This window comes from Ictalurus punctatus, chromosome 11, assembly GCF_001660625.3.
Source record: "Ictalurus punctatus breed USDA103 chromosome 11, Coco_2.0, whole genome shotgun sequence".
NCBI classification, from domain to species: Eukaryota; Metazoa; Chordata; class Actinopteri; order Siluriformes; family Ictaluridae; genus Ictalurus; species Ictalurus punctatus.
In genome coordinates this window covers 465455-480000 of record NC_030426.2, presented here as the reverse complement: position 1 = coordinate 480000, position 14546 = coordinate 465455, and the positions used below count along the sequence as shown (strand labels likewise).

General features: G+C 38.3%; 1 protein-coding gene across 3 annotated transcripts in view; it reads right to left on the bottom strand.

Annotated features, from left to right (window-relative positions):
* Nucleotides 1-14546, bottom strand: part of ripor3 (RIPOR family member 3) — a 114429-nt gene that overhangs the window by 3403 nt on the left and 96480 nt on the right. For 2 of the 3 annotated variants that reach the window (XM_053683590.1, XM_053683591.1), the window contains 2 exons: nt 3718-7541; nt 1-3377 (listed from right to left, as the gene is read on the bottom strand). The exon at nt 1-3377 is cut by the window's left edge and continues 3403 nt beyond it. The gene's annotated coding sequence lies outside the window, so the exon portion shown is untranslated. The remainder of the gene's footprint in view (nt 3378-3717; nt 7542-14546) is intronic. The other variant, XM_053683592.1, reaches the window with a different exon arrangement.

Here is a 14546-nt window from a genome sequence, read left to right as displayed (position 1 = left end):
GCCTTTGCTCAATACTTTGTTGAAGCACCTTTGGCACCAATTACAGCCTCAAGTCTTTTTAAGTATGATGCTTCAAGCTTGGCACACCTATTTTTGGGCAGTTTGTGGAATATTGGCAGGGGATTCGATTAAGTTCACCAGACTGTAGGGCTGCACAATTATTGGAATATCGATCGCGATTACGACTGCCCACGATTAAATGAGCATGATCGACTTCGATATTGACATTTAAAATTCGTCCTCCGCTCATAGAAAACTCCGCTGTTTTCTCCACTCAAATCAAGCGCTTCCTACACACAGCCAATCACAGAGCGGCGCAGGGATGACATAATTTTGTAGTGCCAAAACCCCGAAACGAAGTTAGGATTTTAGCCCTCGTGCTGCTGGCTTCGCTTCGAGCTCCAGCGCTTTGGGTGAGGGGAAATTACAGAGGTTGTCGGGGACATTAAACGGGAAAAAACTTCTCAGAAAACTCAGGGCTCTACAGTGCGACCAGTTCACTCGCATTTGTGACTGAAAAGTATTTTGTGCGACTGTAAATAAATATTTATTCGCACCGGTGCGAGTGACCTGTTCAGAGTTGTATAATACAATCAGAATAAAAACTACAGGAAGTACAAAATGCATCTTCACCGCGCAACAGTTACTTTCACACCGCTTTTCATCTCCTCAATCAACCGAACAAGTGTGGAAATACTGCAGAGAAGCCATTATGATGACAATTATCTCTGTACATTATCTGCTTCAACTTCCATCTTTTATTGATCCCGCAAAATGACCTGAACTTTCACCTGCTCGTGTAGACACAGCGGCTTCGGGTGGAGTAAATTAATAATAATGCTAACGCTACAAGGTGGGTTTAATTCAAACTTCTTTATTAAAAAATTCCTCACCAATCATAATCAACAGTAGCAACTGTTCGGTCTGTAAACATACAGTACACTGCCACTTTCCTTCATTAACTCTAATTCACTACATTTAAACTCACAGTTGCCAGATATCACTAGAAAAGTCAACTCCTGTTTCCATGTTTTGATTTATCTCCCCAAAAACACAATATTATCAGCAGACATGGACACTGTACTGGAGAAACCATCTAAAACTGATAGACAAATGTAAAGACAGAAAATGTGCTTAGTTATAAATAAATCATTTAATATAAAAGATAGATATTATAATTTCATAAAATATAAATGAGAAATTAAATAATGTTTAATTACTATGGGTTGCATTTAATATCAATCTGACATTAATCTTAGTTCGCTATTTCCATAGAAAGCTATTAGCCTTTTTACTAATGTGGATCATTTTGTTATAGTCTACTTTTAATTAGGACTCTCTATTGTTTTTAAGATATTTAAAAATAAATATTTTATGCTTGTTTATTTATCAATTAACCAATAGTATTTCTCATTGCTATTATTTTAATTCAATTAACAGTGACCATGAGCAGAGAGCTTACATTTAACTGTTTATGACAGACCTGCTGATTAAAGTTTAAATTAAAAAAAGATTGGTATCTGGATCACATCGGCTGTAAAAATCCTGATCGGTGCATCAGAAATGAAAACCATAAAACTAAAGCGCTTTGCATCTGACGGATAAATTAACTCACCCAATTACATCCTTTATGAGATTATTCAGATATATACACAATATACACAGAGAGGTTCGAGAATTGATCCCAGCCCAGAACCATGACAGTGGAAAATGTCTAATAGTGCAGCTTTAAATATATTTAAGAGTAGGAGACTTCAAACACTGAACATTGATGTTTATTGTATTTGTTTACAAGTTAACGGTTGTTTTTTTGCATACAGTCTGTAAAATTAACTGAAAATATTACATTTAGTTTATCAGAAGATAAATTACTTTGTCATGGCTCACAGTATGTTCCTAAATTCTGTCATAATTGACCAGCTCAAGTTCTCTCATTCCTACTTGTGTGTTATATTGTGGCATGAGCAAACTTAATAAATGTGAAAGTGCAATAAAAATATGTTGTCACTAAAATCAATTAATAATCGTGATAAATAATCGAGATCTCAATATTGATCAAAATAATCGGGATTACCATTTTGGCCATAATCATGCAGCCCTAATAGACTGTCATTTAACCTCATAAGACTTTGAATAAGTTTGTATAACATATCATGAGCAGATAACAGTCTATGTTCCTGAGCAATTTCTGGAGTTGAGATTATATTGTGATCGGGAGATAAAGCCATGCTTTCATTGAGTTGATTCACTGCATCTATTAAACAAGGATTTATCTGCATAGATTGTCTTTGTTCATTTAGGTTATTTTCTAACAAACATTGATTTAATTAGAAAAATATGTCACATGGCATCACAAGTTTGTTTGATGCATTTTGCCTGGAAATTTGGCTTGGATTTTCATTTTGAGTATTGCTCTGGTCTGATGATCTTAAATGTTCATTCAATTGGTTGACTGCTTCGATTAGACCAGGGTTTAATTGTACTAAATGACTGTTCATTTAGGTTATTTTGTAACTCTAACAGACACTGATTTGATATATTGTAATTGGGACTCTGACAGGTCTCTGACTAACGACCTGGTGTGATGGAATTAAACTTTCATTCAGCCGGTTGATCGCATCAGTTTAATATAGGTTCAGAGTTGTACAAGGAACATGATGTAACAGACCATTTGAAGAACTCTCGTTTCCATCATAATAGAAATCATGGGGTGATGTCAGAATATTTTTGGTTCTAATTTTTTTAGCTTCTGTATCCGAATTGCATTTCGGTCATTTCTGTGCCATATCTAACATACAATTTTCTTATCAGTTTTATGTTCACTGTGATGCATCTATTCAAGGTTTCCAGTGTGTTGTACAGTAAAGGGACAAATTCCCTACCTGGACCATATTCAACTGTATTATCAAGATGTCCAATGAATGATTTTCCAATAAAGCTTTTTTTAGTTGGAAGAATTCTTTCTACGTTGCTCCTGTAATTTGTGATTGATTTGAACAGCCGCTTCTGAGTTTAATTCCGCATGTTCTTCTATATTACCACCATTTTCGAAATCACTTGTATCTATAAAGTCACAGAAAATGTGAGAGATCTTTTTGCACTGGGGGAAAATAGAATGCAATATATACATTTCACCTGAAGCGCTTGAATCATCACCACCACCACCACCACCACCACTGATAGTCACGGTGTCAACTTCTGAATATGAAACAAACAAAATATAAATGCATATGAAAAATTAAAGACTTTACAGTATGAGACATTCATAATTTTAAGTTATGACTTGCGTCTAGTTGATCTCAGATTCAAATGGCCATGCTTGGACGTCTCAGGAAGGTTGTCTCCAGAAATAATCATAACGCTGTTGTCTAAAAACACTAAAACAAATAAAATATACTTTTAGTAACTTAACAGTTATCTTTGAGCTCACTATACAGATCTTGGAGATAATTTGAAATTACCTAGTAGGCGTGCATTTGTTTGTTACGATATCTTAGACGGTACAATAGTTCGGTCTTGCTCTGCAATATGTGTATTGAAGCTTAAACCATAGGTATAGTCCCGTACCAGATTGCATCAATTTTCATATAAGTAGGATAATCTCTGTTGTAATCAAAAATGTTCTGAATATTGCATACACTAATTATTGTGTAGGTTAATATCAAATTGGAAAATTTATCATTAACAATTTTAATTGTTTAAAATACATCATCTTACCTGCTGAGAAATCCATGGTGTCTACAAATTTTGAAGGAGAGCTTCGAAGTTCTATCCTTTTACTGTGTTTCCAAAAATGTGAAACTCCCAGGAGTATTAGCCTTTTATAGAGAGGGCATATGCATGTATGCAATTATGGGAAAGCACCTGAATGTATTGATCTACGTGAAGGACTATCATTATTAATCATTTACCTATGACCTATTTATTTAACAGTGTTATGGGAACAGGTGTGTGGGAACGCACCAGATTCGGTTTTAACGTATACGTGTACTACTGACAATCATTTACCAGCTTTACAGGAAAAGGTGTGGGGGAAAATAGATTCGGAGTTAAAGTATATGTGCGCCATAGACAATCATTTGGATGGATGGATGGATGGATGGTGGGAGGAAATTTGTATCTACCGTGGATGCGTAGAAAAACAAACACAACAACACCATACATATAAACCATCATAAACAATCACAGGCATAGAGGAGAGAAGGGAACAAAAAGAAAAACATGATCATAAAACAAATGCCAGAGCATAAGATGACATCACAGTGACTGATTACGTTATGTGTTTAACGCTCGTATAGCCATATGTAGCATATATATATATATATATATATATATATATATATATATATATATATATATATATATGTGTGTGTGTGTGTGTGTTTCTGTGTGTGTGTGTGTGTGTATGATGTGTAGACCAGATATCAGAAGACTAAAGGGTACGTAGGAGGTAGTGGATTGAAACAATAACAGTGACAGTACAACTAATAAGGTAAATATAGAATGATTTATATACAATTTAGAGTGAGAGAAATTAAACATGTACAATACATGTATAATACCCTAGGGTGCACCCTCCAAGTGAAGCCTAAAATAAAATATATACATACACGGAATATAACAAAACTTAAATAAAATAAAATCACATCCAGAATTAAAATGTCTTTTTCAATGTCTCTGCAATTTCTTTTACTCTGAATGAAGGCACTCCTCTAGAGTATTTTCATTTGTAATCCTTTGCAGAAAAAACAAAATAATATAAAATAATATAAAACATCCTTAAAGACACAGTGGTTCTGGTGGGATTTCAAACTGTTGAAAAATTGTTGTAAAGCTTCTTCCCATGGAATAAAAAAAAACCTGACCTGTATAAATAGTGTCAGAATAAAACAAAATGAAATGTATGTACAAAACCTATACATATTACACACCACGGTTTAAATATTTTAAATGATCACATTCATACAATGCAATTTAACAATTTAATAACTCAGAAGTAATATCACTCAAAACACTTTGGGAATTAAATTCGAATCGACAATATTTACACGGCTAAATGAAAGAGAAGAAAATAACCAAGAAATGCAACATGCTGCGTCATAGCTGTATTAGGTTAGCATAGCACTCAGAACCTAAGTAACTCTCAACTTAACTCACCAAGTTTCACGTTGGATAAAACTACAAACCGAAGTTCCTCAGCACTCCAACTGGCAGTAGTATTGTTTCGACTTTTGTTTTCACTCTTTCCAACAGTTAATTATAATATATAATTATAATTTAGGCTTTTTCTATTTTTTCTGTCTCCTTTTCTCTCCTCACTTTGGCTGTGTGTGCGCGTCTGCGCAGTAAAAAAAACTCTCGCTGTCACCTGTCAATCAAGGCGGGATCTATGTGTAGAATGGTGTTAATTGGTTGAAATTATCGACATGAAACATTTTAACTGGTTCAAATAATGTATCTGAAAGTATAGTGGTTTACATTCTGCTTTATTTTTAATGAATCTATATTGTTTTAAATTCGGTTTTAAATATTTATTTATATACACTTTCTAGTGGGCTACACCCTTCCCCCTTGAATTTATGTACGTTCCGTTACATGTTGTTAATGGTTGACAGGTAACAACCTTTGGTTCACTATATGATAACGTTGGTAAACTATTTAAATTTCCAACCCCAACCAATGAATTGACAATGGCTGTGTTTAGGCCTTGGAATAGGGATTGAACAACTGATATCAGAGGGTTTCCAAACTGAGAGTAGGCAAGTCTATCAGGCTTATCTCTCCGTCGAGTAGACCGTCTGACAGGATTGTCATCATTGTGATCCTCCTCCTCAGTTGCCGGTACTCGAACATCAGAATTTTCATTCACTGGGACATTTTCAATTTCCATAGATTCCACTTGAATTTCCTTGGGATGCACAGGTACAGGTAAATTGTCTGGAGCATCCACACACAAACTGTCATCTGGACCTTTGACAGGCACAGCCAAAGATATATTATCCAGAATTTCCTTTGGATTAAAGGTATTATAAACTGTAGAAACTCTTGTTTCCCGAAGTGGTGACTTTTCAAACCAGTGATCTTGGATATCAACATCTAGATAGTCTATTTCTTCAGGATTTTCATCAAAATCATGGGTAGTCAGTCGTGTCCTAGGTTTTGGAATGGTCTTCGTCAAGACTGGTTGTTTGACTTCTGGAACAGGTAGGAATACACAAGGTAGTAAGAGATCTCTATGCAACATACGCAGATGACCATCTTTCATTTCTGGTCTAACAGTGTACACTTACAGATCACCTGCTTTCTTCACAACTACATAAGTCATAGGCTCCCACTTGTCTGCTAACTTATGTCTCCCGCGTAGGCGAACATTCCTTACCAGTACACGATCGCCAATGTCCAGCATGGAATTGGTAACATGTTTGACAAAACTGTCTTGTTCTTTTGTGTAATCTTAAGTGCACTGCGTGAAGCTATGTCATAGCTCTCCTCCAGGTGAGATTTTAAGTTATGTACATACTCGAAATGTGGCTTGGATGGATTGTCCCTCACAGGTAAGCCGAATGCTATCAACAGGCAACCTAGGCTGACGCCGAACATTAGCTCATACGGTGTGAATCCTGTGACCTCATTCCTTGTACAATTGTAAGCATGAACAAGGGGCTTAACAAAGTCTTTCCAGTGTGTTTTGTCTTGTTCCTCCAAAGTACCGAGCATATTAAGCAAGGTTCTATTGAAACGTTCTACAGGGTTTCCCCTTGGGTGGTACGGTGTAGTTCGTATCTTCTGAATGCCTGAGACATCACAGAGTTCTTTTATTGCGCGAGATTCAAAATGTGGCTCTTGGTCACTATGAAACCTTTCAGGAAATCCATAATGTACAAAGAAATTCTCCCACAAACACTTTGCGACAGTTCTTGCTTTCTGGTTCGGTGTGGGGACAGCAACAGCATATTTTCTGAAATGATCAGTTATCACTAAAATGTCTTTGGTGTTGCTTCTATCAGGCTCTATAGAGAGGAAGTCCATGGAGACCAGCTGCAAGGGTCTAGTGACTTGGATATTTACCAATGGTGCGGCTTTTTCAGGTGAAGCTTTTCGACGAACACAACAGTTGCATGTCTTTACTTTTCGTTCAACTTCAGCTGCCATCTTTGGCCAGTAAAATCTGGACCTTACTAAATCAAGGGTTCTTTCTATACCCATGTGACCTAGATCGTCATGTAAACTTTTTAAAACAACAGCTCGAAGCTCTTCTGGCAGGACTAATTGATAAGTGAAGTTTTCTTTGTCCTGTCGCCTCCTGTAGAGGACTCCACTCCTCAACTCTAGGCGTGTCCACTCCGGTAAGAGGAAAGGAAGATCAGGAAGCTCACATTTCACTGTGGGAGGAGGCTTTTCTCCTAACTCCATGTGGTAGATTACTTTTCTCAGCACTGGATCGGCTCTTTGCTTTTCGGCTAGGTCTGTATCTGTTAGTTGAGGAATTACTGTTAATCCGCCAAACTCCTCTTCTTGCCCGAAGCAGTCAGGTACAGCATCTGGATACAGTGCAAGAGATTCAACTAAGGTTAAGCTTGGACACTCTTGTGCGTGTTGGTGGACAAGATGTTTTTCACAGAGAGCTTTGACCACTTAACCACTGTATTGAGGACACTCATCATCTACTAAATGATGTTGCACAAATCGGTCAATGCGTTCATATTTTTTCTTGGATATGTGTTTGTTTATTGTTTGTATATGTGTTTGTGTTAGTTTTAGCTCTGTTTGAGGATGTCTAAAGAGACCATCCGCATCTAGATTTTGTCTTCCTGCTCTGTATTGTAACTTAAATGAGAAAGTAGAAAGAGCAGCCAACCAACTATAACTAGTGGCATCAAGTTTAGCTGTTGTGAGGAGGTAGGTCAAAGGATTACTATTTGTTGAAACAGTGAACTGACTGCCATACAGGTAATCGTTAAACTTTTCTGTCACACTCCATTTAAGTGCTAAAAATTCAAGCTTATGGGCCGGATATCGGGACTCACTGTGCGACAACCCCCTGCTAGCAAATGCAATGACACGCATCTGTCCCCCCTGCTCTTGGTATAATGCAGCATCTAACCCTGTGGTACTAGGAACTGTGTGCAGAATATATGGTGGTTTAGGATTAGCAAAGCCCAGGACAGGAGCAGTGGTTAGCTAGTCAATGATCGAGTTAAATGCTTGTTGGCAGGTAGGTGTCCAGAGCTTGTTAAAGGGCTCTTTTGGGTGGAAGTAGCACTTGCTTTTCTCTTTCACTTTGGCACCTTTGCAAAGTGGTGGGTATCCTGCAGTCAGATTGTTGAGTGGTTTAACAATCTGGGAATAGTCTTTAATGAATCTCCGGTAATAGCTGGAAAATCTGAGGAATGATCTTAACTCGTTGAGATTATTTGGACTTGACCAGGTTTTTAAAGCTTGGATCTTTTCGGGATCTGTTGCTGCACCATCCTCTGACACTATATGTCCCAAGTAGCGGACAAATTTCTGGAAGAACTTGCACTTTTCAGGCGAAAGTTTCAATCTGTACTGCTTTAGACAATCGAGAACATGTCGCAAGCGGCTGTCGTGTTCTTCTAATGTGTCAGAAAATATCAAGTCATCCAGGAAGACGAGTACTTCCTTGAGATTAATGCCCCCCATATACTTCTCCATTAATCTCTGGAATGTGCCTGGGACATTTGTCACTCCTTGTGGCATACGGTTAAATTCCCAAAACCCCAAGGGACATGTGAACGCAGTTTTGGGCTTGTCTGCTTCTTCGACTTCAATCTGTTAATAACCAGATTTAAGATCTAGCACAGAAAACCATTTTGAGCCACTTAAAGCTGAAAATGTCTTCTCAAGATTTGGTAAGGCATATGTATCATTCACCGTCTGGAGATTCATCTTCCGGTAGTCAATGCAAAGTCTGACATTGCCATTTTTCTTTCTTACAACCACTATGGGTGAAGAAAAAGAAGATTCTGACTCTGATTATTCAACTTCCCAGGAGCTCTTGGAGAACAGCATCTAGGTCTTTGGGATGTATCGGTCGAGCTCCGTTTTTAAACGGGGTTTCATCGCTCAGGTTGATGCAATGTTTCACTTTTTGAGTGTGTCCAAAATCTAATTCATGTTGAGCAAAGACCTCTGGCATGCTCTCAAGCTTTTCTGTGATGCTTTCCTTCCAACACTTGGGGTAGTGGAGAATCACTAAAGTTGAAAACAGGTCTTGACTCTCGATCAGGTAAGTGTTCACTTATTGTTGAACCAGAACTTCATACACTTTGTTCTTTTGAAATGTACGCTCTGTACAGCGTGTAATTCAGCAATTACACATTTGGGTGGTATTGTCACATTATGCTCAGTCTCATTTGTAAGCACAACTGGTAGATGGCAGGGCTGATGTGTTGATAAGGTAGACAGCTTTTAACTACTATCCCACCAGGTAAGTATGACATAGCTGGATGCTGCACTACAACCCATTTATCAGAATGAAGCCCATGTGAGGTAACTGGTCCTTCTAATTGATTCTCTAACTGATTGCCCTGCAGAAATAACCGCATGTTCTTTGCTTTGCGATCTCACCAACCCGAGATGACCATCAGTGGTTTGTTTTTATCTTAGTTCTAAGGTTTTTAAAACTGCCCTGTAACCAAAAGGAGAAGGCTGATGGTTAGAGGATTTAGACTTTGAGTACTGCTTATAGAGCACATCAAGGGTATTTGTTCCTATTAACACTAGGGATTCTGTGTGTACCTTAACATCTGGCACAACCAGTGCAAGAGTTGGCGCTTCAATATCGTTCTCAAAAAAACTGTTTTGGAAAGGTAACATTGATTTCAATGTAGCCCTCGTGAGGCACAGATTGACCGTTTGCACCTTCGACTCCTAGTAAATCGTCAAGGGAAAGAATAGGCTGTTCTGATAAGTGTTGCTCATAAAAACACCGGGAAACTGTAGTGACCTGTGAACCAGTGTCTAATAAGCAACTACATGGTTTACCTGCTATATTGACTTGTGCAGTACATTTTGTACCTATTAACCCTTTAGTCGTTCGTTTTTTAGCTTTTTGACACTTTAATGGGACATGGCTCGGTTTGGGACATTTCATATTTGTGTCAGTCCCCTCCTGTCCCATGACGGGAACTGGTTCTAGTTTAAAGCTGTAGATGAGTGACTATTTTGGGTTTCCCCACAGGCGTTGTTTATCTTTTAACTGCTTGCGCTTGGTGGCAACGAGTACAGAGTTTGGTTCATTATCACACTTCACCTCACTCACCACAAGTAAAGCAATACCAGGGCTTAGGTTTACCCGTTTGTGTTTTGCTGTTGGTTGTTTGAGGTTGAGAAACAACATTGCTTGGCTTTCGTTGCTCTTGTACTGGTGTGGTTTAATTTCTTTCCTTCTGGAATTTTGTCTTTGACTTCTGGGCTTAGCAGTCAGAGCTGTCAGTTGACTCTGAAGCTCGGCGATCTGCTTCTTCAGCTTTTGTATTTCAGTGGTAAGAGACACTACATCTGATTCCTTTTCACTGGCCATCCATGCCCTTTTTGTGTGTGAGAGCACATGTTTGGAAGCACCTAAATGTTGCTTCATGCGGGTAGCTTTTGCATTGTACTTGTCTTCTTCAGTACAAAGGAGCAGCAGTAGCTCAGCAAAGGATGGAGGATTGATTTTTTTCTGTTCTAACTGTAGGTCTGCAATCAGGTTATCCCAACAACCTCTGCAAAATTGCTTGAGAAGGTGTTGGTCTGCTTTCTCAGGATTAATATAGTACAGGATTTATATATACAGGATTTTATAGTCATGCTCAAAGCTACGTGTACTCTGTGCAAGTAGGCAGATGGTTTCTCACCCGAGTCTTGTAAGGTACTCATGAACTTGGCGAAAAGCTTGTCTCCGTACTCAACGGTGCCAAAAGCTGAATCTAACAGCTGAATGCAAGATGAAGGTGGAGTTTCAGGACTTAAATGCTTGATTACATCGGCTGCTGGTGGCAGGAGGCTATCAAGTATCCTTCTAGATCTGTGTAGGTCGGACACATATGGGTCTTTTAAAATCAGTTCAACATTAGAACGCAATGTGTCATAGTCCGCTTCATTATTGGGTCGAGGACATTTTCCTGAAAATGCTCTGAGCCTCATAGGTGCACTTAACTGAGGAGTTTCTCCACTTCTCACTATATGTTCTCCTGTCACCTTTTGGACTTCAGGCGGGGTAAGTACATGTGTGGTGAGTACAGTGGTTTCATTCACATTTGAAGATGTTTGGTAGTTGGGTCTCAACATAAGATGTTTTAGGAGCTGATGCAGGTGTCATGGATGTAACCTCTGATGATGGCTCCGACAACACCTCAGGTAAACCAGCATCATCTCCGGACTCAGTGGGAGTGACAAACTCATTCATCTGAGTGAGCATTTCCTTGAGCACTACTTCAAATTCTTTACCACTAAGTTTTGCAACTTCCTTCAATTCATCAATGTAACTCTGGGTGGCGCTGCGCCCTACCTGCTTTAAGTAGATGCTCGACAGTGATTTTACATAAGTTACATTAGGATCACTTGACAATTGATGAATGTAAGGTAATTTGGGCTCGAGAGATTTTAGGGCCGATCCACTTTGAAACGCGAGTATTTCGTCTCGGTGAAACGGTGAATCAGGATTACTAATAACAATTTGGCGAGCAATAGAATCATTTTTTCAAAACATCAATTAGTTCTTCATCTATCTCTGTTCTAGTTAATCCACTGATTATCAGTGAGTTTGGAATTTTAATTCCCCACTCTTCAATTATTTCCATGTTATCAATGGTATAATAGCTTTCACAATGGTATGTATGTTCAAGATTAACTGTTATTAGTTCAATAGCACCACCTCCTGGCTGGCTCCCACCAAAATTGTATTTTTTATATATATATATATATATATATATATATATATATATATATATATATATATATATATATATATATATATATATATATATATATATATATATATATATATATGAGGTGTAGACCAGATTTCAGAAGACTAAAGGGTACATAGGAGTGGATTGAAACAATAACAGTGACAGCACAACTGATAAGGTAAATATAGAATGATTTATATACAATTTAGAGTGAGAGAAATTAAACATGAGCTTCTCATCATCCCAGCCTTTCCCTCCATCAACCACAACCTCACTGTACAGCTCAGCTCAACCACACTCAAGCCAACCAGGACAGTCAGGAACCTTGGGGTGATTCTTGATGACAGCTTGACCTTTACAGACCACTTCTCAACAACTGCACAGTCCTGTAGGTTCATCCTGTACAACATCAAGAAAATCAGACCCTACCTCACCGAACAGGCTACAGAGATACTAGTCCAGGCTCTTGTTATCTCAAAACTGGACTACTGCAACTCACTACTTTCGGGCCTCCCAGCCAGCTCCATCAAACCCCTTCAGATGATTCAGAATGCTGCAGCACGACTCGTCTTCAACCAGCCCAAGAGAACCCATGTCACACCCCTCTTAATCTCCCTCCACTGGCTTCCTGTAGCCACCCGCATCAAATTCAAGGCCTTGATGCTCACCTACAAGACCTTGTCTGGAACAGCACCCTCCTACCTCAACTCTCTCCTGAAGGCTTACGTTCCCTCACACAATCTGCGTTCGATTAGCAACCGACGCTTAGTAGTGCCTACTCAGCGTGGCTCAAGGTCCCTTTCAAGAACATTCAAACTAACTGTTCCTCAGTGGTGGAATGAACTTCCAACCTCAATCCGGACCGCAGAATCATTCACCATCTTCAAAAAACAGCTAAAGACTCACCTCTTCCGTGAACACCTAACCAACTCAAAAAAAAATAAATAAATAAAAATAATTGCACTTACACCTCTACTCTGCACACTTTGCTTCTTCTGGGAACTTAATTAATGGATCTTGTATGGTAGCACTACACCTGCGTGAAGTTGGCCCCACCACCAACGCAAAACGTCAGCAAAATATTCTCGATCGTTTGTGCGGTAAAAATTTTCGTTTGTGCTGCTTCGGTTCATGAGATATTAAAAGAATATTCAAAAGGTCATTCTGCGGTCACCCAGCGCCCCCACATGCTCCAAATTAACCTGAAATAGGCTCAATCATTTGTGCTTCGTCTGTGCTGATAAAATTTTCGTTTGTGCTGCTTCCGTTTTTAAAATATTGGGCATTTAATTTAGGTGTGGTGACGTCACCAGCTCCACACATGCTCCAAGTTCATTCAAAATAGTCTCAATCATTTGTGCTGGTTTATGAAGTAACACGGTAAAATCCAAACAACAAATCACATTAAATAGTCACATTCACGTAATTGTTAACTATCCACTGTGCATTTTCAACTTTTAAGGGACACAGTGGATCACACGATGTGTGAAATGTGACATGAACTCCAAGGTCAGCGTTTTTACTTGTTACTGTGCATGTTATATGTGTGTATACTGAGTGCAAACACCATCAAGCCCGACTTCCAGAAAAGTAGAGACGACTTCTCCAAGCAGGAATAGGAAAACAAGGGTGTGTGGCCTAGAACAAAAACACTTGAATTTGTGAAAGTAAATTTAAACAATGCATTCAGTCTTTTGTGTATAACACAGCATGTGGGCATATTTTGTTTTCTTCTGACATTCCTGTCTCTCCACTTCTCAGGTCATCATACATCTCCCAGACACATGGAGACCTCCTGCAGTAGGCCACATAATGTCCAAGAGCATCCTGGGTTAAGCCTCCTCTGAACGCAATGACTTTCAAAGCACTTTTCCTGAGGTAGAGACTGTTTTGAATGCAGAGGAACACTGTGACCGACTTTTGATGAACAGAGGACTGTGAAAATTGAATCCCTGTCGACTGCTGGTTTCTTGGGCATCTGGCATAAGCAAAACATAATTACTCACTGAAATAAACCTGATGCAAAAAATGTCATACAGTATAAACTTGTTTTCATGTATTACTGTATTTGCCAGAATACAAGGAAAATATCATCTAGTTATAATATATAAGAATATTATAACTTGTACCAATATGGTAATGTTGACCCCTAGATGCACAACGTATTTAAAAAAAAAAAAAAAAAAAAAAAACTAACATGGGTACCAGGTGTAGCTGTAATTAGCATTTCATAGCTCCATTAGCCATATTAGTATTAGCAATGAGTTTTCTGTTCAATAAACATTGACAATCTTAGTGCTCTTGAATGTTGTACCATTATGATTGAATTTAACTAATAATATTGTAACTGACAGTGTTAAAAAATTGTACTTACACTGGCCAGAATTTTGATTTAGTAACTGTGTTGACTTTTCCTATACTAACACCACTACCATTATTCTCCTTGTAAATAAATGAAAAGTTCAATCATGAGAGATCAGTGAATGAAGTAAAGAGAATTGTTTATTGAACAAATGATATGATTTGTCTTGAAAAAGTCTTCGGCAGTTTGACTCTAAAAGTGTGCTCACAGCTAGGAGACTTGCGCCTATAATTCTGTAATATATTAAAAACGAAAGCAGCACAAAC